Here is a 26892-nt window from a genome sequence, read left to right on the forward strand (position 1 = left end):
AAATAAATTAGAAAAGCTAAAAGAAGATATGAGGTTGCTTTGGCAAGTAAGGTGAAAGTAAATCCAAAGGGTTTCTACAGCTATATTAACAGCAAAAGGATAACGGGGGATAAAATTGGTCCATTTTAGAGTCAAGAGTGGACAGCTATCTGCAGAGCCAAAAGAGATGGGGGAGATATTGAACAATTTATTTTCTTCGGTATTCACCAAGGAGAAGGATATTGAATTATGTGAGGTAAGGGAAACAAGTAGAGTAGCTATGGAAACTATGAGATTCAAAGAAGAGGAACTACTGACACTTTTGAGAAATATAAAAGTGGATAAGTCTCCAGGTCCGTACAGGATATTCCCTAGGACATTGAGGGAAGTTAGTGTAGAAATAGCAGGGGCTATGACAGAAATATTTCAAATGTCATTAGAAACGGGAATAGTGTTGGAGGATTGGCGTACTGCGCATGTTGTTCCATTGTTTAAAAAGTGGTCTAATAGTAAACCTAACAATTATAGACCTGTTAGTTTGATGTCAGTGGTGGGCAAATTAATGGAAAGGATACTTAGAGATAATATATATAAGCATCTGGATAAACAGGGTCTGATTAGGAACAGTCAACATGGATTTGTGACTGGAAGGCCATGTTTGACTAATCTTCTTGAATTTTTTGAAGAGTTTACTCGGGAAATTGATGAGGGTAAAGCAGTGGATGTTGTGTATATATGGACTTCAGTAAGGCCTTTGACAAGGTTCCTCATGGAAGGTTGGTTAAGAAGGTTCAATTGTTGGGTATTAATGGTGGAGCAGCAAGATGGATTCAACAGTGGCTGAATGGGAGATGCCAGAGAGTAATGGTGGATGGTTGTTTGTCAGGTTGGAGGCCAGTGACTAGTGGGGTGCCACAGGGATCTGTGTTGCGTCCACTGTTGTTTGTCATGTACATCAATGATCTGGATGATGGTGTGGTAAATTGGATTAGTAAGTATGCAGATGATACTAAGATAGGTGGGGTTGTGGATAATGAAGTAGATTTTCAAAGTCTACAGAGAGATTTATGCCAGTTGGAAGAGTGGGCTGAAAGATGGCAGATGGAGTTTAATGCTGATAAGTGTGAGGTGCTACATCTTGGCAGGACAAATCAAAATAGGACGTACATGGTAAATGGTAGGGAATTGAAGAATGCAGGTGAACAGAGGGATCTGGGAATAACTGTGCACAGTTCCCTGAAAGTGGAATCTCATGTAGATAGGGTGGTAAAGAAAGCTTTTGGTGTGCTGGCCTTTATAAATCAGAGCATTGAGTATAGAAGTTGGGATGTAATGTGAAAATTGTACAAGGCATTGGTGAGGCCAATTCTGGAGTATGGTGTACAATTTTGGTCGCCTGATTGTAGGAAGGATGTCAACAAAATAGAGAGAGTACAGAGGAGATTTACTAGAATGTTGCCTGGGTTTCAGCAACTAAGTTACAGAGAAAGGTTGAACAAGTTAGGGCTTTATTCTTTGGAGCGCAGAAGGTTAATGGGGGACTTGATAGAGGTCTTTAAAATGATGAGAGGGATAGACAGAGTTGACGTGGATAAGCTTTTCCCACTGAGAGTAGGGAAGATTCAAACAAGGGGACATGACTTGAGAATTAAGGGACAGAAGTTTAGGGGTAACATGAGGGGGAACGTCTTTACTCAGAGAGTGGTGGCTGTGTGGAATGAGCTTCCAGTGAAGGTGGGGGAGGCAGGTTCATTTTTATTATTTAAAAATAAATTGGATAGTTATATGGACGGGAAAGAAATGGAGGGTTATGGCCTGAGCGCAGGTATATTGAACTAGGGGAGAATACGTGTTCGGCACGGACTAGAAGGGTCGAGATGGCCTGTTTCCGTGCTGTAATTGTTATATGGTTATATGGTTACAGACTTATTGTAGGGGGGAGGGAAAGGAAGCTTGAGGAGATTTGTCTGCAAATCAATTCTCTATCCATATCAGTACATTACTCCCACAATACCATTTTACTTTGAAATCTTACACTAATCACTTTTGTGGGACCCCGATTGATTGAAATATACAGCATGGAAATAGGCCCTGTGTTTATGACAACCTTGGCTTAGTTTTGCCTCCACTCCCTACACACTCGAGGCAATTTACATAAGACAATTAACCTACAAACAAGCACGTCTTGGGGATGTGGGAGGAAATTGGAGCACCCGGAGGAATTCCATGCTCTTACAGGGAGAATATGCAACCTCCACACAGACAGCACCTGAGCTCAGGATCGAACCCGAATCTCTGACTTTGTGAGACAGAAATTCCAATAAATCTTTTAAGTGTTATTTTCATTTTGGGAATCCCAGCTGACTTTCACAAATCCTGTCACTCATTTCCAAAGGACCTGCTATTATATCTTTGACAATGGACAGTAGTATTTTCCCTATCACAAGAGTCGGGCTAACTGGCTTTCAATTATCTTTTACCTTGTTCGCTCCCATTATTGAATAGCGGTTTTATGTTAGCTGACATGTAATCTGTTGGAGCTGATCCAGAGTCCAAAAACTGTTGAAAAGAAACTGCTGATGCATTATTGGGCTATCCCATCAATTTCTGTAAAATTTTGCTGGCAATGTTTTTTTTCTCCTTCACTTCCTCCCAAGATCTATGATTCCTTCACATTTACATAGAACATAGAACAAGGGTGGGCCCTTCAGCCACGATGTTTGTGCCAAGTTAATCTCATTTGCCAACATGTGTTCCATACCCTTCTATTCCCTGTATATCCACAGGTCTATCTAAAGGTCTCTAAAATGCAACGGTTGTATATGGACCACCACCATCCTCGGCAGCGTGTTCCAGGCATCAACCACTATTTTAAAAAAAATGTTCTCCACACATCTCTCTATCTTCTATATTACTAAATCTCTGTTCTTGACCGCTTTTGGCCTTCTGTGCTGCGATTTCCGAGAGAACGCTGCCATCTACGGCCGTCATTTTTGGCCACCTCGCTCAGAGCCCCCCTCCGCCGCATGTGTGCCGAGGATTTTTCCCGTCGATGAAAAATGACAGAGATATTAATGTTTTTACAAAATTCCTCATTCTCTCTGCTGCCCCCACTGGTGGCAGGGGGGAGGGAGGGACTATAAAACCAGGAAGTGGTGTGCCTCAATTAATCTCTGCAAGATGGAGCTCTGTCAATTAGTCTCTGTCACTCTGAGTGACACTGAACAAATATCTACAGCACTGTGAGTACCCTTAATTTGGTTTGAAAATGAAAATATGGTTAGAGGTAAAAAAGCACTGCCTCCCTCCCCCCGCTCCTCTCCTCCCCTCCTCTCCTCTCTCCCCCTCCCTCCCCCTCTCTCTCCCCCCACCTCTTCTCCCTTCCCCTCCTCTCTCTCCCCTCCTCTCCCCCCCCTCCTCTCCCTTCCTCCTCCCCCCCCTCCTCCCCTCCTCTCTCTCTCTCCTCCTCCCCCTCCCTCCCTTCCCTCCTCTCCTCTCTCCCCTCCCTTCTCTCCCCCTCTTCTCCCCTCCCTCTCCCCCCTCTCTCTCTCCCTCTTCTCTTCTCCCCCTCCTCCCCCCTCTCTCCTTCCCCCCTCCCTCCTCTCTCTCTCCTCCCCCCTCCCTCTCTCCCCCCTTCCTCTCCTCCCCCCCTCTCTCCCCTCCCTCTTCTCCCCCTCCCCTCCCCCTTTTCTCCTCCTCTCCTCTCCCTCCTCTCCCTCCCTTCCCCCCCTCTTCTCTCCTCCCCCTCCCTTCTCCTCCCCCCTCTCCTCTCCTCCTCTCCTCCCCCCCCTCTCCTCCCTCCTCTTCCTCTCCTCCCTCTCCCCTCCCCTTCCTCCCCCCCCTCCTCCCCCCTCTCCTCCCCCTCTCTCCTCCTCCTCCCCCCCTCTCCTCCCCCCCTCCTCTCCTCTCCTTCCCTCTCCTATCCCTTCCTCTCCTCTCCTCTCCCTCCCCTCTCCTCTCCTCTCCTCTCCTCTCCCCCCCTCTCCTCCCTCCCCCCCCCCCCTCTCTTCTCCCCCCTCTCCTCCCCCCCTCCTCCTTCTCCCTTCTCCCCCCCCTCTTCCCCCCCTTTCCTCTTCCTCTCTCCCCCCCTCTCTTCCCCCCCCTCTTCTCCCCTCTCTCCCCCCCCCCCTCCCCCCCTCTTTTCCTTCTCCCCCCCCCCCTTCTGCCTCTCCCCTCTTCCCCCTCTTTCCTCTCTTCTCCCCCCCCTCCTCTCCCCCTCCCTCCCTCTCCTTCCCTCTCCCTCCCCCCCCCTCTTCCCCCCCCCCTCTCCTCCCCCTCCCCTCCCCCCCTCTTCCCCCTCCCTCTCTCCCCCCTCCCCTCCGCCTCCCCCCTCCTCCTTCCCCCCTCCCTCTCTGCCCCCGTCTCTCTCTTCCCCCCCCTCTCTCTCCCCCCTCTCTCCTCTCCCCTCTCCCCTCTCCTCCCCTCCCTCTTCTCCCCCCCCTCCTCTCTCCCCCCCCCTCTTCTCCCCCCCCCTCTCTCCCCTCTCCCTCTTCTCCCCCCCTTCCCCCCCCCCCTCCCCCCCCTCTCCTCCCCCCCTCTCTCTTCCCCCCCCCACCTCTCTCCCCCCCTTCCTCCCCCCCCTCTCCTCCCCCTCTCTCCTCCCCTCCTCTCTCTCCTCCCCTCCTCCCTCTCCCCCCTCTCCTCCCCCCACTCCTCCCCCCCCCTTTTCCCCCCCCTCCCCGCCCCCCCTCTCCTCCTCCCCCCTCCCCCCTCTCTCTCCCCTCTTTTTCTACCACCCCTCCCCCTCTCCCCCCCCCCCTCCTCCCCTCCCCTAAACCTCCCTCCCCTCCACTCATTCCCCTAGAGATTCCCTTCTCTCCCTCTCCCTCCCCTTCCCTGCTCCCCCCCTCTCTCCCCCGCTCCCCCCCCCCCCTTCTCCCCCCTCTCTCCCCCTCTCTTCCCCCCCCTTCCCCCCCCCTCTCCCCCCTCCCCTCTCTTCCCCCCCTCCTTCCCCCCCCCTCTTCCCCCCCCCTCTTTCCCCCCTCTCTCTCCCCCCCTTCTCCTCCCCTCTTCCCCCCTCCTCTCCCCTCTTTCCCTCTCCCCCCCCCTCTTCCCCCCCCCTCTTCCCCCCCCCTCTTCCCTCCTCCCCTACTCTTCCCCCCCCCCTTCTCCCCCCCTTCCCCCCCCCCTTCCCCCCCCCCCCCCCTCCCCCCCCCCTCTTCTCCCCCCCTCCCTCCTTCCCCCCCCCTCTTCTTCCCCCCCCCCTCTTTCCCCCCCCTCTCTTCCCCCCCCCCCTCCCCCCTCCCCCTCCCCTCCCCCCCCCCCCCCCCCCCCTTCCCCTTCCCCCCCCCCCCCCCCGCCCTCGCCCCCCCTCCCCCCCCCCCCCCCCCCCCCCCCCCCCCCCCCCCCCCCCCCCCCCCCCCCCCCCCCCCCCCCCCCCCCCCCCCCTCCCCCCCCCCCCCCTCCCCCCCCCTCCCCCTCCCCCCCCCCCCCCCCCTCCCCCCCCCCCCCCCCTCCCCCCCCCCCCCCCCCCCCCCCCCCCCCCCCCCCCCCCCCCCCCCCTCCCCCCCCCCCTCCCCCCTCTCTCCCCCCTCTTCCCCCCCCTCTTCTCCCCTCCCCTCCCCGCTTCCCCTCCCTCTCCCCCCCTTCCCTCCCCCCCCCCTCCCCCTCCCCCCCCCCTCTCTTCCCCCCCTCTCCCCCCCCCCCTCTTCCCCCCCTCTTCCCCCCCTCTCCTCTCCCCCCTCCCCCCCCCCTTCCCCCCCCCCTCCCCCCCCCCTCCCCCCCCCCTCTCCCCCCCCCTCCCCCCCCCCCCCCCCCCCCCCCTCTCCCCCCCCCCCCCCCCCCCCCCCCCCCCCCCCCCCCCCCCCCCCCCCCCCCCCCCCCCCCCTCTCCCCCCCCCCCCCCTCTCCCCCCCCCCCCCCCCCCCCCCCCCCCCCCCCCCCCCCCCCCACCCCCCCTCCTACCCCCCCCCCCCCCCCCCCCCCCTTCCCCCCCCCCCTCCCCCCCCCCCCTCTCCCCCCCCCCCTCTCCCCCCCCCCCCTCCCCCCCCCCCCCCCCCCTCTTCCCCCCCCCCTTCTCTTCCCCCCTCCTCTTCCCCCCCCCCTCTCCCCCCCCTGCTTTCCCCCCCCCCTCTCCTCCCCCCCCTCTCCTCCCCCCCCTCTCCCTCTCCCCTCTCCCCCCCCCCCTCTCTCCCCCCCCTCTCCCCCCCCTGGAGCCTACATTTTGGTCCTCGTTAATTTTATTCTTTTTCCACCTGCCCATTGAGGTATAGTCCCCCAGTTTTTTTGTGTTCCTAATTCTTTCGGTTTCAGTGCACAATACCACATTAGGATCAATAAACCCTATCAAATCCTACTGTTGGGGTTGGGGTTGAGACATAGGATCTGCTGGGGAAACTCAGCCGATTTGAGTAGCATGTGTGGAGGGAAATAAACAGTCAATATTTTGGATTGGGAAACTTCATTCAGACTGAAAGAGTAGAGGGAGGTACCTAATGCAAATAAATGAAGTGGAGGATGGCAGCTTGCAAACTCTAGGTGAAAACAGCAAAGGGTGGATTGGTTGGCAGAGATGGGGGGAGGGAAGAGGGGAAATAATGACAGGGGCTTGGAGGTAATAGGTGGAGGCAACAAAAGGCAGCAGATTAAATGATGGGTGTGTGAGGGAGATCCCCAATTAGGATGGCCTGTTTGTCATATGATTCCTCAACGTATTACTCCAGAAAACCTCCTGTACCCTTAGAGCAAAAAAAAAAAGGTATAAACATTCGTTGGAGCTGTAAAATAGATGTCCAGGTACAGTGCAAGATGAATCTCGACATTTGGTTCCTTAACACATTGGTCAAGAAAAATGTCCTGTAACATTCTGGGAATTCCTCTCCGTTTTGCTACTACGTTGCATCGTCCATTCTATATTTGGATTAAAGTAACCCGTGATTACAGTTGTACCCTTTTACATGCTTTTTTAATTTTGTGTGTAATGCCGTCTTCAATGTTATCCTTCTATGGCAAGTGCTATTTGAAAGCCTTTTTTATAGTTCTATCGATCTATGTACCGAGGTGGGTCTTTGCTCTATGTATTAAGATTGCAGGGTTTCTGAAATAGTATCCTTCCTCTCTATCATGTTAATCACTGCTTTAGCCAGCAATGCTATCTTTTCTGCCTTTTTCTTTTTACTGACCTTTCCCAAATATTTGTTATCCTTTTATGTTCAGTTATGTTTTGGTAATCCCAATTTTATCATAGCTTGTTACATTTATATTTACCCCATTATTTAATCTACCTTATTATGAATGCTCCATGCATTGTCACAAAACCATTTGGCTTGTATTTTTTTAAACATTGTTTGTTCTCTGCATTGATTTGTATCATTGCCGTTTTTGTGTTTTGCCCTTCATTCCTCTACCAATACTTTCACTTTTCCCCTTCCTGTCTTTTATTTCTATCCTTTCCCTTTTCTCTGTCTTCCTGTATAGATTTTCCGTCCATCTGTTATTTTTGTGCAGCCCCCTCACTACTAATGATAACATCCTCCACAAGACATTGGTCTTGATCCTGTCCAAGTGTAGCCCATCCAGCTTCTACTGTCCTCTCTCCAGCAACCAGTTCCAGATATTTGAATCCTCCAACCTCCATCCATATGTTTATATGATTTATCGTTCTATTTCTACTTTGACTACCACGTGGCACTGGTAGTAATCCTGACATTACTAATTTTAGAAGTACTATTCTTAGATATACTTCCAAATTCTTCATCAACTCCTAGCACCTAGGCCTTTTTTTAACTCATATTGTTGGTGCTGCTGTGCACCAAGACTGTTCACCCTCCTCCTCCAGAATGCTTCACAGCCACTCTAAAGACATTGTGGCACCATCGGGTGGTTAGGCCAGTTATTGATCGAACCCTCATTAGAACTGGAGTGGGCACGTGACTGCGTTTGGTGGGAAGAAGACATGAGTCGCGGGTGTGCCCGACGGCAACTGCAAGGACTCAGTTAGTGCTCACTCTCAACGCGCGATATCGGACTCTGTATCTGCCAATAAAGATCACTTTATTCTAAACGTTCTCACCCTGCACGCTGCTCACCCTGCACGCCATATTGGTGACCCCGATGATCCAAAACGGTTCGTTTGGATTTTCACGATGGATGCAGCCGACAACCTATCTCAGCAGCCCGAAGCAGCCGACATCCCGGCTCAACAGAATGTTGTTTCTCTCAAACTGCCCATGTTCTGGACATCACAGCCCCAGGTGTGGTTCCAGCAGGCTGAGGCCGCGTTCCATATTCGACGCATTATGGCCGACGACACAAAGTATTATGTGGTTGGCGCGCTGCATCAGGACACGGGCGGTCGCCTCGTGCATTACTTGCACCAGCCGGCAGCTGCCGACAAGTATGAGGGCCTCAAGAAGCTCCTCCTACGTACCTTTGGTCTCAGCCGCCACGATCGGACGGCGAAGCTCGTGCACATGGGAGGTCTTGGTGATCGCAAGCCGTCCGTGTTAATGAACGAGAAGCTCACCTTGATGGATGGTCATCAGCCCTGTCTCCTTTTCGAGCACGTCTTCCTGGAGCAGATGCCCGAGGACATCAGACTACTCCTCGTGAGTGAGGATTTCGCCAATCCTCTGCAGTTGGCTGAGTGAGCTGTGGCAGGCCAAACAGCAGGGCGGTACTGCTATCGATCGGGTGTCAGTGGTGCCTCGGTGGTTCCTGCTCCACCGGGGGTTTGGCTGTGAAGCCAGGCCCAAGCAATGGCGGTAAGGAGATGTGGTGCTTCTATCACCATGCTGAGGTCCGGAGGCCCGCCGACACCGCTTACCCTGCATGTTTCCGGGAAACACCACGACTGGTTGCCAGTAGTGGCTTCTACGGTTGGCCTGAAACATCACCTCTATGTCTGGTGCGACCATCATTCAGGGCGGCGATTCCTCGTCGACACAGGCCCAGAGGTCAGCATTTTGCCCCCGTCGGGAGTTGACACTCGTTCTGGTAAGTGGGGACTTTCCCTTACCACAGTTAATGGCAGCTCCATCCAGACGTATGGAGTTTGCACAGTCCCTCTCATCTTCGGCTCCTGCCATTTTACTCGGACTTTTACCGTTGCTGATATCTCCCAGACGTTGTTGCGTGCCGATTGCCTCCGGGCTCAATCGCCGCTGGTAGATGTGAGGGGGCAGTGCCCCGTTCATGCGGCGACATTTGAAGCGATCTCCTTATGCCCCGCTGTTTTAGTTGCGTCACACCGCGACCCGGTGTCTTCAGTGGACAATGAGCATGCACAGATTTTGGCTCAATTCACCGACTTACTAATCCCCCAAAACACGGGGTGGTGCACCATATTCTCACCTCTGGCCCACCGCTCCATGCCCGAGCGCGACAGCTTCCCCCTGATAAGCTCCATATTGCCAAGGCAGAGTATCGGCAGATGGAGGCCATGGGAATTGTGTGTTGATCCGATCGCCATTGGGCATCTACACTGCACATGGTCACAAGGCGTCCGGGGGCTGGAGGCCTTGTGGGGATGATGCCATGACTGCTGACCGGTATCCTGTTCCGCACATCCAGGACTTTTCTGCTCATTTGACTGGCGCCATGTTTTTTTCCAAGGTCGACCTAGGTGCGGAGCTATCATCAAATCCCTGTGCATCCAGATGATTGACCCAAGTCATTGTTCAGCCCATGCAGGTGGCCCTGCATCATCGGCTAGGGTGTTTTGCCGTGCCCGCCACTCCTGCCTTTGCCTTTGACGGTGTGTCTCCACCCTTGGGCGATGTGTATACGAGGTCCGGCCGCCTAGTTCGTCTGCCTGTTCGTTTTACTCCGGTTCTGAGGGGGATAGGGGTTCATGTGGCGCCATCTGGTGGTTAGGCCAGTTATTGATCAAACCCTCATTAGTAGAACTGGAACGGGCATGTGACTGACTGTGGTGGGAAGATGACGTTATGAGTCACGGGTGTGCCCGACTGCAACTGCAAGGACTCATTTAGTGCTCACTCTCAGCGCGCGAGTGTCTGACTTTGTGTCTGCCAATAAAGATTACTTTATTCTGAACGTGTGTCACACCATAACATCCTTGACTATAGCACCATGGAGGTAACATACCATCTGTAGTCTTGTTTCCAGCTGCATAAATGTCTTTCAGTTAAATCCCTTATACCCATATTCCTGCCACTCTTTGTCCTCCTCCGTGCAGCAGCTACTTCAGGGCCCGTCTCACGTAGGCAATTTTTTAGGCTACCACAGGCGACTAAGCTGTCGCCACATGGTCGCCGGCGTGTCGCCTGTATGGTTGTGAGTAGTCTCCTCAGTCACCCAAAGAGTCATAGCGTCTTTCTGATCGCCGCTGGATTTTCAAAATGTTCAAAAAATGTTGGCGACAGTCGGCGAGTGGGTTTGACACCAATGAACGTAGCTTGACTTCTCCTGACATAGGTGCTGTCTTGTCGTAGGTTGTCGTCAGGTGACGTAGGTTGTCGCCGGTGCTGACTTCTGTGAATTTCTTTGCCGACTACCAATATCACAATATGCAACCAGCGACAGGTACCGGCGTCAAGAGAAGTCAAGTAGCGACAGGCATTGGCTTCAATTGTCGCTGACAGGGTCGTAGCTTGTCGCGGGTGGACATAGGTTGACTTCGGTTGTCATAGGTTGTCGCCTGTGTGGTAGTAGGTGGATGTCCTAAGTCGCGACGATTGGGTCGCCGGTTGTCAATAACTTGCTGTAACTGTCGGTAACCGCCCTCGTACACACATCCTGAATGCAGCGCGACCGATGTTGCAGCGGCCTCTGCAGTCGGTCTTTCTTTTTTTTTCTTTTTTGTCCCGTTTAGTGTATAGTTTGTAGTGTTTTTAAATTGTTTTTAACTGTGTATGTGTGGGGGTCGGGGGGGGGGAAACTTTTAAATCTCTTCTCTGTACGGGGGACCCGATCTTTTTCCTGTCAAGTCTCCGTTGTCGTTGGGGCCTAGCACCGTGGAGCGGCCTCCAGCCGGAACGACCTGGGGGCTCCAGTCGCGGAGCCTGCAGGCTTACCATTGTGGAGCTGGCCGGCATCGGAGCGTTGGAGAACTGTGGTGGCGCGCGGCTGCGACCCTACCGGGGCTTCAGAGGCACCAGCCGCAGGCCCGGTGGATGGTAACATCGGGAGCTCGCGGGTCCCTGGTGGAGAGACCGCTTTTCGAAGCTCCCGCAACGGCAACTTCTCCTGCCCGAATTGCGGGGTTGGAAAGAATGGATAGCAGAGGAGAGAACAGCACAGTGAGGAGGAGATTCACTGTGATGGATGTTTGTGTAAATTGTGTTGGTGTGTGTCTTGGTTCTTTTCTTGTTGTATGACTGCAGAAACCAAATTTTGTTTGAACTTAATTTGAGATTCAAATGACAATAAACGCTATTGTATTGTATTGTTGTATTGACATCGACTCGGTGTTAGGTTGTTGTAGCTTGTCGTAGACATTGTCGTAGGGGGGATCTACTTGCCGTTTTTCCGACGACCTGCTTACGACTATGACAGTCGCCTAAAAAATTGCCTAAGTGGGACAGGCCCTTTATTAACTTGACTGCTGCTGCTTTCTCCTGATAAGCCAACTCCCCAACCTTTCTCCTGATAAGCCAACTTCAAAGCAGTATCATTAATAGAAGGATGGCCACGAGGGATTCTGACACTATTGCTGCCTTCTACTTTGGCTATCAGTCATGCATTTACTTCCTTTTGTACAGTCTTTACCCACAGTGTGAGCACATCTCTAGGCATCTTATCCATCTGTATTAAATTAAATTACTTTTAATTAATTTAGGTTCCTACTTGATTCTCAACACTCCAAACAATTTAATCTTGCTAAGTCTCTTACACTCTCAGAGACTTTATTTCTGCTTATTTTAAACTTGCTGCCTCTATTTACTCCCCTTTTAGATTTGCTGGTCCCCTTTAGACTCTGGGCTTTGTGCTGTCCTTTGGCAATCAGTGCAGCTAGTCATAAGTTGTCCATATTCGATTCGCTATTTGTGTCATGGAATGATAATGATCATGGAATGATACTGAATGATACTGAATGATACTGAAAATAATCTCTTAAGTGAGGAAAATAATTAAATATAAGGAAGCGAAATCATAGTTGAAGAAGTAGCATTTGGGGCATACTTTCATTCTGATACACCCCATTGAAATCTGTATTGCCTCGGGGGAAACTTGGTTTTTATTCCCCTTTTTGAAGAAACATTTTTTTTTTTTGCTGCTTAAGCTTTTAGCTTTTTTCTATACTGTTCCACAAAGTCAGTGTTTTGTGCAATGTCTTTTAATAGTAAGATTAAACGAGAACTTACCAGTTCGAAGTTTGATCTGTATTTTATGAGGAGTTACGACGAGGGATTACGTGAAGAACCCGCCTCAGCACGCATGCGCGGCATACTTCAAAGCAGCGGTGTGGAATCACAGATAGACACAGTTATTTGAAGTAAACATAGTGAAGACAAGGAGACATCAGTTTCCTAGTTGATCTATATAATGAGGGTGGGAGCGGAGGGCACGTAATCCCTCATCGTAACTCCTCATAAAATACAGATCAAACTTCGAACTGGTAAATTCTCGTTTAATCTTACTATTTTACTTCGGAGTCACGTGAGTGACTACGTGAAGACTTCAAAGCTCTGTGATTTCAAACCGTGTAACAGTTCATACTTCACTCGCTGCCGAAGTCATTCGAGGGAGGAAGTATGTTATCATAATCAACCATGAATCTGTTTGTAAAACAATAATGGTGTTATTAACAACAACAAGATCAATTGCTCCCCCGGGCTTAAATTATATATTTTTTGCAGATAATTTTTCTGCAAACGATACAGGTTCTGTCAGTGGTTTGTTAAAAAACGTTTGGAACGTAAACTCCCTGGACCAACCTGCTGTAGCCAGGATGAGGTCCATAGGATCTTCCATTCTCGTAGTCACTGACGTGGGAGCCGTCCTGGTGGAATAAGACTTATACACGTCAGTATTTTCTCCAGCAACTCCCAGTACCTGCTTGAGCCACTAGAGATAGTTTAGCTCGTCACCCGACCAAGAGGTTTATTGTGGCTGACCCATAAGGCTTTTTCCTCTCCCTCGGTATTCCTTATTGTGTCGATGTAGATCTCTGAGTGGGTCATGACACATAAAACGTGGTTCAGGTGGGTATGCCCGGATTTCATGACTGGACCTGATGTTCCTGGTCTGTTCTGTTTGGCCAACCCTTGAATGGGAATGTGACACTATCTGGTGTCATAACCATGTTGTCCCATTGCAGTAGATGGGCGAACTGGCTCTTTGTGTTGATGTAAGGCCACCAGCATGTCCATCTTCAGGGTAGGCTGTTCCAGGGTGAGTGACCTGGCTGGTGATCATCCCCTAAGGTACGTCAGGGTTTCACTGACATCCCAATTTGGGTGTACCTATTTCTGGGGAATGAACTGAATATACCTCTCCTGTATCTGATCACCAGTGAGCGGTACCCAAGTTGAGTAGGCTGACAGAACATTTCCTTCATTGTGGTGAAGACCTGCCAGGAGCTCCAGTACAGTTTTGTTGTAGTTGAATGTGTAATTCTTGTTTTGGAAAAACGGTGTCCCATTTCTTGATGCTCCTCAGGTGTGTTCCTTAGGATATGCGACAGAATGCTGTCATCAGGTTGATAGCGCTGCTGATCCAAACACAGCAGTGGTCTTCCCAATTTTGCAATTCTTTTAATGACCATATTGAGGATCACTGGGAAGCATGCCTGTGGACTTGGTCCACTGTAATTTGCGTAGTACCCAACTGATGAAGCCGTAGTACCTATTGAAGAGGTAGAAGGAAAGGAGAATTTAGAGATTAGATTTCCCCCACCCTTCAATACGTGGGAATGTCTCCATAGCCGCTGCCTTGAAATTGGTTTCATGTGACGTAAGTTAATACGTGGTGATTTGATTGGATATAAGGAATCGATATCTGGTGTCCATATTGCTTAGTAATTTCAGCAAATATTTTTGGTTTAAATGTATGTTTACAGTATTTAGTTCACCTGATAGGTGAGGTTACTGATGGTCAAATATGTTTGACGACATACGGTTACCAATTGTTAATAAATTGTCACCTAATATCGATGTTCCCTGCCCAAGTGGTTTGGTATATGCCACCACTGTGATGTTGTTAACTTATAAATGAACATGCAAATTTGGTGGGTTACTGAGCAAATGCTTCACTAGAATTAAATTAAGTAAGTTAATATATAACACGTTTTAGTCAATTTGCATAGGCACTAAGTATTACAAGCTCAGTAACACATCAGGATACATAAGATGTTACTCAAAACAGGTGGAAGAGTACAACCATAATCCTTCCTGCCGATAATACCATGATAACACTCCAGATTAATCCATATACCCCCATATCACAGGTATGGATATAGTTTTGAACACTAGTATCTCAGCTCATAGGAAAGGTACAATGTTCAGTAGCTGGTAATGCTGCTACTATCCCAATACTTTGCCACGTAGTTGATTGGTGGTTAATGTTACCATAACTGATAGTCTTAATGAATACCAGATGACAAAGTTGTGGATGGTCACGTAATATCTGGATATATGGCAATGCCCGCTAAATAAGTCAGTATCTAATGCAGCTAACGCTGTATCACAGGATAGTGTGTCGTTAATATATAGACATGCCATGACGGATGTTTCTTAAGTGTCAGGGCTGGTTGATACAGGATAGCTTAGACTTAAATGCCGCAATGCTCATCATGGTTACTCCATCCAGGTAATTGCGGTATCCGAAACTTATATGCGAAGGTACTGAATAGTATGCATCTTCAAGGTTGATGTCTACCATAAAGTATCCTTGGTCCCATGGTAGTAGTTACAAATCCCATGAATGGGTATACCTGGTGAATACTCAAGTGGTTTATCAATGATGGTGCGACATTCACCATCGCGGGAGGGTAGACCCCTTGGGGTGCTTGCTAAATTGGTGGCAAGATATTGTATATAACTACCAAAGTGATAGCTTCCTAACCAGGTGTGATTCACCCACCCCTTGTTAGTACAACCCTTCACCTTTATGTGGTGGTAGGAACCATACTTATCTGTCTTTATTGCTGTTTTCTTTGGTTTCTGGTTCCTTATTCTTGTAGGGATGATGTTTGTTGGGGGTGGCACATTTTCCCTGGGGCCTGCTCTGGGCCGTGGCCTAAAACCTACGGGTTTGGCATGCAGGCCCCGAGCTTTCACCAGTACCTTGGGGTAGACGCCGCTGGTGGACGCGGAGAGGTACTGCTGTCTGGTATTCTGTGTGGTGCTCATTCCAGACTCTGCCCTCTTGTGCCGAATAGTTTGAACACTTCGTCCAGTTTTTTAGGACTGGTTTGTTAAATGCCAGGTAGCAGGTTCTGTGCTTGTGAGTCGGCATTCTCATGATCCTGTTAATTTTTTAGATTGAGGGCAGGTTTGTGACTTCACTAGAGAAGTTATGGGGTATACCGTTGAACATTTGGGTCAGGTGTTTTGCCATACTACCCTGCCCTTCTGGAATGAGCAGGTGGACATGATAGCCGACGTCAGGTATCAAATGCATTTTTAAAAAACATTTAGGTTAAATGCACTGCTCAATGTATCCCCCAATAATGGCGGGCACTTTGAGTAAATGCAATTTAGGGTGATAAATCCAACGCCTCATGGCTACCTGTCTTGGAGAGGTTTTTTGGAAAAGACAGGTAGTAGGCTGGCCATCAGTTGAAACTGAAGCCATTTCGCTCGTGGTGAAACCACATAGCGGCCACACCCAGCAGCTCTTCCTGTTCCTGTACCTCATGCGTACTCCCGATGTTGTTCAGCCAGTGCCCCTCTTTTTGACCAGCCCAGCTCTGGTCGCCAAAGCTGTCCTTATATGAGGAAGAAGCAATGGCCAGTGCATGAGGCACTGTGGAGGGAGTGCCTGAACTCCCTCCGCGAAACTGCTCCCCATAAGCAAGTCTCGCTGGAGCTTATGCTCCACGAGCCGTTCCATGTGGCTCAGGCGGCTGTCTCTGCCCTAAACGGGCGGTGAGACGTCCCCGTCCAACGAATCGGAACCACCGGCCGGATTGTTGACATCCAGTCCGCTGCTCAGGCGCTAGTGGAACTGGGCTCGGCTCGGTGTCCGGGATGGCGGTGCGCCGGGTTGGCGGTCCTACCGCCCTCTGTCCCCCTGTGATGAGACGCCTGTCTGCTGGAACCGAGCTGGGGACAGGTTTCTTGGAGAGTCTTGTTCTGTTCTTTCTTCTTGGCTGTTGGAACAAGCAAAGAACTCTCCTTTGCCAGTTAAACCGACCTCAGAGTAGACTTACCTGATGGTCCATTCTTTAGCGGGAGCGCCTGACTCCCGTGTTTTTTGGACTGGAACCCGGCACAGCTCCCTGTCTGTGGACCGCAGCGTGTGCGGTCCTGGTGGCATCTTTCCCCCCTTCCGCGAACGGAACACTCCTTCCCCGGAGTCCAACGGGGGTCGCTTGCATCCGGACTGACATTGGTGCAGCTCCCTGTCCATGGACCGCAGCAGCGTGTCCTAACGGAAAATACTCCTTACCCGGAGTCAACGGGGGCTGCTTGCGTCTGGACTGGTACCGGCGCAGCTCTCTGTCCGTGGACCGTAGCGTGTGCGGTCCTGGTGGCGTCTCTCCCCCTTCCGTGGAAACGGAACACTCCTTCCCCGGAGTCCAACGGGGGCCGCTTCTTCTGCTGCTTTGCTCCTCCTGGAGCAACAAACAGACGCGAGTCGCTGTTGACCTGAAGGGAAGACTTACCTGGCTTCCTTTCAGGGTTGTAGCGGGAGGGCTGGGAAGGAACTGCAGATGCTGGTTTTTCCCAGCCTAACTCCCGCCTGCCGCTGTTGCCTGCTGAAACGTAATGCCGCGCATGCGTGCTGAGGCGGGTTCTTCACGTAGTCACTCACGTGACTCCAAAGTAAAATTAAGACGAGAAATTTCATGTGGATGTTAATTCAGCTAAAATGGTAATATCTGTTTCATTTTTATTTATATTATTGAAATGGTTATATCGGATTCAAATGAATTTCTTGAAAGAATGGTCAAATTGATTTGAAAATTGCTGCCAGCACTTTACACAATAATAGTATCTATTCTTTTTAATTTTCTTATGATATCGAGAGTCAATTGATGATGAAAATCTGCTTATCAATTTTGACTTCCAAATCGGCCCGTTGACCCAACTCCTTCATGCCGACCAAGATGCCCCCAACTAAACTAGTCCCTGTTGCCTGCACCTGGCCCATATCCCTCTAAAACTTTCCTATGCATGTACCCGTCAAAATGTATTTTAAATGTTATCAAAAGTTCAAATCACATTTTCCTTCCCCACACTCGTACTTTCATGGTTCTTATTAAAATTACTCTCTTTACCCACATGGAAACATTGGAGTTTGTTTTTAAATAGTCACAAGCTTCCAGTACTGAAGTTCCAGTTTCCTAAATCTATTCATATGGCAATCACTTATAAATAAAAAAATGAAAACCAAAACCTTGCTTATAACAGGAATAGATAACTTAGGAACAGTGACGATCCTTATTTACAACTTAAGAAGAGATAATTTTAGCACAAGTTTAATGCCTTGAGAGATGCAAGCATTTATTGACTTATCTACTCCTATGTTATTGCTCAGCATGAAAGCCCCTGTCTTAAAGATTAATGCACAGGAATTTTGATACTCTTTACAGGGTGGATAGAATGTAGTTGTCTTTCTCTTGCATACTGTCACACATTATCGACCCAGGTTAGATGCCTTTCTCAAGTTTCAGCAATTGCACATTTTTGTAATGTTGCACCTAGTCCTTCTTCCCGGAAGTTGGTTTGTGAGATCAGCTTGTGGGAAGAGAAGTGGGGCCTTGGATGTGCTTGTTTGCTGATGACACCACTGTTGTGGGACATATCACTGCTGGGGACGAGTTAGAGTATAGAAGTGAGATCAACCAACTGACCAAATGGTGGCAGCACAATAACCTGGCCCTCAACACCAGCAAAACCAAGGAACTGATTGTGGACTTTGGAAGGGGGAGGATGGGGACCCACAGTCCCCTTTATATCAAATCGTTGATGGTTGAAAGGGTCAAGAGCTTCAAATTCCTGGGCGTGCACATTTCTGAAGATCTCTCCTGGTCCGAGAACACTGATGCTATTATAAAGAAAGCACATCAGCGCCTCTACTTCCTGAGAAGATTACGGAGAGTCGGTTTGTCAAGGAGGACTCTCTCTAACTTCTACAGGTGCACAGTAGAGAGCATGCTGACCGGTTGCATCGTGGCTTGGTTCGGCAACTTGAGCACCCTGGAACGGAAAAGACTACTAAAAGTAGTAAACACTGCCCAGTTCATCATCGGCTCTGACTTCCCTTCCTTCAAGGGGATCTATCGCAGTCGCTGCCTCAAAAAGGCTGGCAGCATCATCAAGGATCCACATCATCCTGGCCACACACTCATCTCCCCGCGACCTTCAGGTTGAAGGTACAGGAGCCTGAAGACTGCAACGTCCAGGTTCAGAAACAGCTACTTCCCCACAGCCATCAGGCTATTGAGCTCAACTCAAACAAAACTCTGAACATTAATAGAAAGATTAAACGAGGACTTCCGGTGATGCCATGACAGTGAGGGCTGTGTAGTCGACTTGCTCTCTGGGAGCCCTCTTCAAACCAGCCATAAATAAAATAAATATCGTGGCATACGCGGATTAAGGTGTGTTGGCGGCTGCCCGAACATGATGGGTCGACATAAGGTGTATGAACGCGGGAGGAAAAGGGAAAATGAAGGACAGAAACCAACAGACGACGGTGAGTCCGACAAGGAAGGGCCGCTAATTCTCTCTGAGTTGAGAAAAGAACATAAAGAAGCTTCAGAAGACACCAAACAGAGACTAGCGAGAATGGAGGATAAAATGAAGGATTTAACGGCTCGAAAAGCTGGAGGGGAAATTGAAGGAAATGGAGGACAGAGCAAGTTTAACAGAAGATAGGGAAATGAGATACGAGAGGGCTATTAAGTACCTGCTACAGAGTGGGGCTAAGCTAGCGGAGAAATGCTTGGACCTGGAAAATCGAGCAAGTCCTAAGAATTTGCGGATATATGGAGTTACAGAGGGAAAGGAAAAAAAAGGACAGGTGATTAAGCAACCGCGGGAGAAAAATATCAGAACCAAGTCTCCATTTCCGGCACAGCTCAAGATCTTCCTAGATTCCGGAGTTAAAGCCTTCAAGTCACTGATCGAGGCAGCACCCACACTGGAGAAGATGGGGATCCACATCAGAACGGAGTCCAGAGATTAGTTGAATAGAGAGTTGCTGCAGGACCATTGGTCAGGGGACACTAATAAAGCCAGTGGGCAGAGAGGATTGGCAACTTTGTCAGAGGATGATCTTCGCACCATCTTGGGCATCATAAGAGAAGGACTATAGATAGTTTTGAAACAATTACAGAAACGTGGGTCCTATGGTAAAATGACTGCAAGAGACCATTGAGACAACAAAGCGGACAAATAATATGTATATGTAAATACAATAGTATATGGAGATATAAATAATATGTAAATAATATGTATATATACTCTGCAGTGTTGTTTCGAAGAAGGCTAGTTATGCCACGTTTAATAGTACGTATAATGGCTGGTTTTGTATTCTATTTTTTTTACTTGATTTAAATGCACTATCTAAGAGTGGGATTGAGGGGGCTCTCTCAGGCTGGGGGGCTATACCTGCCATTTATTTTGTTTATATCTGTAACTTAGAAGTCCCAAAGTAGGATTTAGAGCAACCTTACTTTAGTTCAACCACACATAAGTGGGCTACCCAGGAGAGACCGAGTCACATCTCTTCGCCTTTTTACGAGGAACTGGTACACCAGTTAGTTCAGGGTGTCCAGATGGGTTGGTTAGGTAGGAAGTACCTTTTTTTTTTCCTATATATTTCTCGTCTTATGTGTAAAGTTTTATTGTCTATTGATTTGTTCGTTTTGCAAATGTTCTTTAATGTTAGGACTAATATCACAGCATTGCACCCTAGTAAATCGTATTGTGAGCATAGTGGATATTCACAGGCCAACCAGTGCAAGAAACAAAAATGGTACAGAAAGTAACTAGTAGAATACACAACGATGGATAATGACTAACTTAAAGATAGTAAGTTATAATGTTCACGGTTTAAATCATCTCATAAAGAGGAGAAAAATGCTGAGCCAACTCAAAAACTTAGGATGCGGAGTTGCATTGGTACAGGAAACTCATTTGGTGGAAATTGAACATAAAAAGCTTAGAAGAGAGTGGGTGGGTGAGGTATTTAGCGCCTCCTCTGGGACAAGGAGAGGGGTGGCCATCCTTTACAATAGAAATGTAGTTTTATCAGTAGAGAAAGTGCTCCAAGATACACTGGGGAGATACGTAATGGTAACTGGTACAATAAGTGGGAAGGTAGTATCGATAATAAATATTTATGCACCAACGGAAGATGATTACTCTTTCTTTAGAGACATTGCAAATATAATTGCAGAAAATGCCAAAGGTATGATAATATTTTATGGAGATTTTAATGCTGTTCTCGATGGGAGGCTGGATAGATTACCTGATGAGTACAACCAAACAAAAAAACCCAAAACACTAAATAACATGCTAGGGGTGTTAGGATTAGTAGACCCATGGAGACATAAAAACCCAAGGGAGAGGGATTATAGTTTATTTTCAAACGTGCATGGGAGTTACTCGCGTATCTATATGTTTTGTGTCCCCAAAGAATATATACATAAAGTGGTAGATTGCAAAATAAACTCAATAACAATCGGTGACCATGCACCCATAATTCTCACCCTGGAGTTAGGAACAGAAAAGTGCTTCAAATACTGGAGAGCAAACATTTATTTACTGACCGATACTGTAGTGACCCAGGAAATTAGGAACTGTATTGAAGAGTACTTTGACAACAATGATAATTGTGAAGTAACACCATCCACTCTTTGGGATGGTGCGAAAGCAGTAATGAGGGGTAAAATGATCGAAATATCGAGTAGAGTAAGAAAGAACAGGTTGAAGAAGCAATCTGACCTGTATAGTAAAATAAAGGTATTAGAAGCAGAATACAAAAATAATAATAAAAATAAGAATCTTTTAAATGAACTAAAACACACGAGTTAGAAGAGCTTCTAACATACAAAGCAGAAGGAGCCCTCCGATATTTAAACCAAAAATACTATGAGAAGGGAAACGGGGCTAAGTCGCCTTCTGGCATTTCAGCTGCGTAAGGAGCAAGCTAATCGAGTGGTTTCCAAAGTTTCACATCCGATTTCTAGAAATTTAGTTTCACAACCACGAGAAATCGCAGAAGCGTTTCCATCCTTTTATGAATAACTATACGACTCTCCTGAAATCATAGATAAAGAGGAAAAGATTAGAACTTTCTTTTCTGGATTAAAAGTGCCCTCCCTTTCCCAAGAAGAAGCGATAAATATGACAACACAAATAGAAGAGCAGGAAATAAAAGAATAAAAAAAATTAAAGAACTCCCAAGTCCCCGGGGACGGATGGGATTCCGGGAGAGTTTAATAAGTGTTATAAGAACGAGCTTTCTCCGAGTCTAAAAGCACTCAACTCGCAGGCGCGCCTAGAGAGGGAGAGGGGGGTTAGAGAGTGAGGGCAGAGAGATAAGGGGGGGGGGGGGGGGGGGAGAGAGGGCGAGAGGGGGAGAGGGAGGGGGAGGGAGGGAGGGGGGGGAGAGAGGGAGGGAGGGGAGAGGAGGGAGGGAGGGAGGGGGAGGGGGGAGAAGGATGGAGAGGGGAGGGAGGGAGGCGGATGGAGGAGAGAGGGAGGGGAGGGGGAGAGGGGGGAGGAGAAAGGATGGGGAGGGGGAAGACAGGGAGGGGGTACAGAGAGGGGCGGGGGGGAACAGGGTGGAGGGGGGGGGACAAGGAGGGGGGGACCGGCCTCGCGGGGCGGGTCCCACTTTTATCGGCGGAGGCGTATGGAGTTGTGCGGGGCTCCAAAAATCTTGCACTGTCCGAAAATCTCGCGCTCCAACGGTCTGTCGGCCCGCAGGCGCATTGAGGCCGTACGCAGCATCTCGATGGGCGTACGCAGCGTCTTGACGTCGTACACAGCGTCTTGACATGGTATGCAGCATCTTGACGCCATACGCCTAGCGCGGAGGTAGAGAGTTAGGGCAGAGAGGGAAGGGGCAGAGACACAGAGAGAAGGACAAGATGGAGACGGGGGTGGAGAGGAGGAGATGAGGGGGGGTGGGTGAGGGGAAAGATGGGGAAGGAGGGGAGGAGAGAGAGGGGGTGAGAGTGGAGGGGGAGAGAGATGTGGTGCTGAGAGGGGGGGGTGAGGTGGGGAGCAGGGAGGGTGGTGGAGGGGAATAGGGTAGGGGGTGTGGAGGGGAGGAGGGGGGGAGAGGGGGAGAGAGAGGAGGGAGGAGGGGTGAGGTGAGGGGAGGGGGAGAGAGGAGAGGATAGGCAGGGAGGGGAGGGAGGGTGGAGGGTAGGGGGAGGGAGGGTGGAGGGAGGGAGGATAGGGGAGGGGAGGGAGGGGGGAGGGTAGAAAAAAAGGGGAGATAGGGAGAGGGAGGGAAGAGGGGAGGAGGATGGAGGGGAGAGAGGGGGAAGGGAGGAGAGAGGGAGAGAGAGGTTGAGAGGGGTGTGAGATGATGGGAGGGGAGAGGTGGGGAGCAGGGAGGGGGGGAGAGTGGGGTGAGGGGTGGTGTGGGGGGGGGAGGGGAGGGAGGGGGGGGGGGAGCAGGGAGGGGGGGAGAAAGGGGGGAGGGGGGGGGGGAGGGGGGGGCGAGGGGGGGGGGGGGGTGGGGGAGGGGAGGGGGGGAGAAAAAGGGGGTGAGGTGAGGGGAGGGGGGAGAGAGAGGGAGCAGGGGGGGAGGAGGGGGGGGGAGGAGGAGGTGGTGGTAGGGGGTGTGGAGGGGAGGGGGGGGGAGGGATGGGAGAGGGAGGAGGGGGGGGAGGGGGGGAGGAGGGGGTGGAGGAAAGGTGGTAGAGGGGGGGGGGAGGAGAGGGGGGGTTTAGGGGGGGGAGGTGGGGGAGGAGAGGAGGGGGAGAGGAAAAGGGGGAGAGGGGGGGAGAGGAGAGGGGGGGGGAGAGGGGGGAGAGGTGGGGAGAGAGGGGAGAGGGGGGAGAGGAGAGGAGGGATGGGAGAGAGAGGGAGGAAGGAGAGAGAGAGAGAGACGGATAGGAGGGAGAGAGAGAGAGGGATAGGGGTTGAGAGAGAGGGGGAGAGAGGAGAGAGAGAGAGAGAGAGAGAGAGAGAGTGAGAGAGAGAGCCTTTTTTACTTCAACCCAAAACCCCCCAAACAACCATTTGCAGGCAGTGCTTTTTTACTTCAAACTAATCATATTTTCATTTTCAAACCACATTAAGGGTACTTACTCGCAGTTGTGTAGACATTTGTTCAGTGTCATTCAGAGCTCAGAGGGCCCTCCAGCTTGCAGAGACTGATTGAGGCACACCACTTCCTGGTTTTATAGTCCCTCCCCCCTCCCTCCAGCAGGGGCAGGAAAGAGAATGGTGAATTTTTTTTTAACATTAATTTCTCTCTGATTTTTCATTGATGAGAAAAATATTCTGGTCCAGGAAGGCAGACGTGGGTTCTGATCAAGGTGGCCAATAATGACGGCCGTAGGTGGTGCCATTCTCTCGGAAATCGCAGCACAGTGGGCCAAAAGCGGTCAAGATCAGACTTTTAGTAATATAAGATAGATGGACTTATACCGGGATATACAATAAATTATTTAAAATCGGAAGCAATGATGCTGTCAGGTCTATTGGCGTCGCAAATAAATGATTAGGTCAAAGAGCTATTAAGATTTTTGTGGCAAAATAAGAAACCCAGAGTTAGACTTAAGGCACTGTTATTACCAAAACAAAAAGGGGGCCTAAATATGCCCAACATTAAATACTATTACTGGGCAGCGCAGTTGAGAACCCTGATAGCATGGATAACAAATGATAAGGAAACGGGATGGGTGAGAATAGAGCAAAATTCATGTCCCAATATTGCCCTGGCTGGGCTCTCATTTCTAAGTCAAGCAAACTGGAAGAAATTAAAAATAGATAATGAATGGATTAAATTCACAATGAAAACTTGGCTGGTTATAAGAAAGCAACTAAATCTCTTCAATTCTATATCTAGTGCACTGAAGATAGCTGCTATTCCTAATTTTTTACCCAGCAAAATTGACGAGGGTTTCAGAAATTGTGTGGACAAAAGGGCTCACTATTGTGGATCAGTTTTTTTTGTGGGGGTGTTTTGAAATCATAAGAGCACCTTCAGAAAGAATTTGGACTGTCAGGGACGAAATTTTTTAGATTTCTCCAAATACGGCATTACTTGCAGACACGCGTAGATTGGGAGCAGATATGTAGATTACCTTCTAATTTAGAAAACATTTTCCTGTTGACTATAGAGGGAGCGTTAAAAAAGAATTTGATATCCCATTTATCTAAAGGACTTCAAGATTATGTAAAACGAAACACTATAGAAATGAAACAGAAATGGGAATTGGAAATGAATATTATTATTACTGCCGAAACGTGGGAAAAGACATGTCTTTTGGGTCCACAAGTTAACAAACAGCCCCACCTGGAGGGAGTTTGAATGGAAAACTAGAATGAGCATATTTAAGACTCCTCTTATGTTAGCAAGATACAGCAACACCTCAGATTTATGCTGGAGACAATGCGGGAAGATTGGTGATCATACCCATATTTTTTGGGATTGCCCCAAATTGTACCAATATTGGAGAGACATTCAGGTGGAGATTAAGTTAATTTTGGGGATGGATCTACCTCTGAAGCCAGCATGTTTCATACTAGGAGACACTCCAGTAATGACAGATACTAAAAATCAGAAATATTTGCTTGGGGTGTTGCTGCTGATTGCAAAGAAGATGAATACAGTGTCATGGAGAAATGAAAAGCCATCAAATGTTCAACAGTGGAGGGAAAGACTGAAAAGTGCATATTTGATGGAAAGTATAACAGCTAAACTCTAGTTGAGGACTGATGCTTTCAATATTATTTGGACACCGGTATTACTACAACAGCCAAGATTGATTCAGGACACGATTGGATGAGTTTGCTCTGGTGCCTGTGAATAGGATGCTTTTACGATAGAACGCTGATGATTCGATGCGATACCGATAGATGCTAGGTGATTTGTATATTTTGTTTGTATGTGTATTTTGTCTTGTCAATAAATGTTGAGTGCAAAAAGAAAGAGAAAGATTAAACGAAAACTTACCGTTTGCAGTTTGATCTTTATTTTATGAGAAGTTGAAGTGAGGGATTACGTGAAGAACCCGCCAGCCCGCATGCGCATCAATCTTCAGAGGAACTGTATGAAACCACAGACCATTTGCAGGACTTAAACTATAGAAAGATTAACGACCCTAAACTTACAGGATGATCTTTATGAGAATCAGGGTTGGGAGTGGAGGGCACATAATCCCTCACTTCAACTTCTCATAAAATAAAGATCAAACTTTCTATTTTATTTTTCAAACGGCCAAAGCGATGTGGTTTCATGCAGTAACCCAATCTGTGTGTGAAACACTTAACAGATAAAACCATAAATGGTAGAAATACATGGGTTATTAACAACATGATGCTAACTTGCATACATGGCCATTGCCCTTAATTGGACCATAGTCACAATTGGCTTTGAGTTAAACAATAACTCATGCAACACTGTACAGAATTCTATCTGCAATCATCCAGGCATAATCAACCAACATTTTATAACTTCTGAAAGTGCACTATGTAAACCTCCTGCTGTCGCAAGAAGATGGACAAATGGGAATATCCATTCTATTGGCTGCTAATGAGCCACGAACATTCTCTTGAAAACTATTAAATAACAATGAAGAAAGTATCCTTCATCTCATAGGTACCAGCAAGCTCAATGTATCTGTATATATAATAACACCCCCAATCTCCGATCTGGTGGGTATGCTGTCAACTCCAACTTGTACCCAACCATGCCCGTTTAGCTTTATGAGATCATTCCCATAACAAGCTACCCTCATGTCAGTTATGACCCAGAGATTGAATAAATGGTGTGTTCAAGTGTGTTCAATAAAGGGACACTAAATGAGTTTGCAAATTTGGCATTGTTAAATTTCATGTTGCCTCATCCTTAATATTGTAAGAGGCATCTACTGATAAACCCGAGTCTTGGTAAGCTAACCTGGATCAGTGTGAGAGGAAGGAACTAATGAGCTGAGCATCATGGCTGAAGAAATGGGAGAAGGATAGGGAAACCAATGTCAAGAAGTATGTACAGAGGAGGAATGCTGAAAGCAGGTGAGAGTGATGGTTAAGGCAGCAGATGATTAGTAAATGCGATAGACACAGCCTCCGTCAAAGCATAAAGTTTAAGATACAAATGAGAATGGAGACACAATATACAGGAATCCATTGCAGCAAAAAAACAAAGCCTTGAGGGATTCAGCGGGTCAGGCAGTATTTGTGGAGGGAATGGGCAGATGATGTTTTGGGTGGGAACCCCTTTTTGTAATAGTGACTTGGTCCGAAAAATCGTCTGTCCATTTCTCTCCTCGGATGCTGCCTGACCCGTTGAGTACCTCCAGTGTTTTGCATTTTTCAATGCAAACAAGAACAAACCTTCATGGATTATTTCAAAATGATTAAAACATCTGAAATTGGGCTTGCTGGATCTCTGGGTTGATAATCATTTTAACTCCCCATTCCTGTATGTACCTTTCTGTACTTTCAAATGCTGAGGCTTTATAAGGCATTGGTTAGACCGCATTTAGAGTATTGTGAGCAGTTTTGGGGCTCATATCTGAGGAAGGATGTGTTGGAGAGGGTCCAGAGGAGGTTTATGAGAATTATCCCAGGGATGGTTGGGTTAATGCAGGGGTCGGCAACCTTGTTCTGCATAGGGGCCAAGACGCATGTCTGTGAGCGGATGG

The 26892-nt window shown here is 48.8% G+C and overlaps 1 protein-coding gene across 1 annotated transcript in view; it reads left to right on the top strand.

Moving 5' to 3' along the window:
* Window positions 1-26892, top strand: part of lrrk2 (leucine-rich repeat kinase 2) — a 189195-nt gene that overhangs the window by 14715 nt on the left and 147588 nt on the right. The window lies entirely within an intron of this gene.

This window comes from Leucoraja erinacea, chromosome 22, assembly GCF_028641065.1.
Source record: "Leucoraja erinacea ecotype New England chromosome 22, Leri_hhj_1, whole genome shotgun sequence".
Classification (NCBI taxonomy): Eukaryota; Metazoa; Chordata; class Chondrichthyes; order Rajiformes; family Rajidae; genus Leucoraja; species Leucoraja erinaceus.